Source organism: Morone saxatilis, unplaced genomic scaffold, assembly GCF_004916995.1.
Source record: "Morone saxatilis isolate NCDOM2014 unplaced genomic scaffold, NCSU_SB_2.0 Contig3, whole genome shotgun sequence".
Lineage (NCBI taxonomy): Eukaryota > Metazoa > Chordata > Actinopteri > Moronidae > Morone > Morone saxatilis.
Genome location: NW_023339873.1, coordinates 6,146,838 through 6,147,529, shown reverse-complemented (window position 1 = coordinate 6,147,529; position 692 = coordinate 6,146,838). Strand labels below are relative to the sequence as shown.

The following is a 692-nucleotide window of genomic DNA, read 5'->3' as shown; positions in this document are numbered from 1 at the left end:
CGAGAGGTAGCGGGATCGATACCCACATCCTCCAAGAACACATTTAGCCCAACTGTTCTTTATACTTCAAAAAGTGACATATTAGCTGTACATTTCTCGCTGTAGCATGCGAGGAACGATACCAGTGAGGTCAAACATCTCCCTGAAACTGTGCCGATGTCATTTTTCAGCTAAATTGGTTGTGACTCATTATGGTGCCATCATGCCAAGATCCTACTGGCTCTCCTTGTATTAATAAAGCTGTCTAATCTAATCTAACACTGTGTAGTGGGGTCATGAATTTGGCTCTAAATGATAACTTGACTTGACTATTTTGTGACCAATTAGGTGGGATCAGTTTCAGTGGATAGTCAGTCATATCACATCACCCAATCTTACAACACAACTTTACCTGACAGCCCCTCAAAAAGTGAAATATAGTTCATTTTTATAGTTATTTTAATTGCCAATAAATAATTTTGAAAGACATGAAGGCTGCTGTCTCTGGGCAACACTGGAGAGTCTTACTGTTGGTACAGGTAACATCCATGTATACGAACAGATGACTGGACAGATGATGTTAAGATTAGAAACGTTTGTAGTTGTCACTTTATTCACAAATTCAAAAGTCAAGACAAATACTGCACACTGTTGAGTTCACAATAAATCAGCACAAAGGTGACAGTCAGTACCTTGCAAACAGCAACAACCAC

At 39.3% G+C, this 692-nt stretch overlaps 1 protein-coding gene across 1 annotated transcript in view; it reads right to left on the bottom strand.

Moving 5' to 3' along the window:
• Window positions 1-692, bottom strand: part of LOC118336904 (otoferlin-like) — a 20,123-nt gene that overhangs the window by 1,303 nt on the left and 18,128 nt on the right. The window lies entirely within an intron of this gene.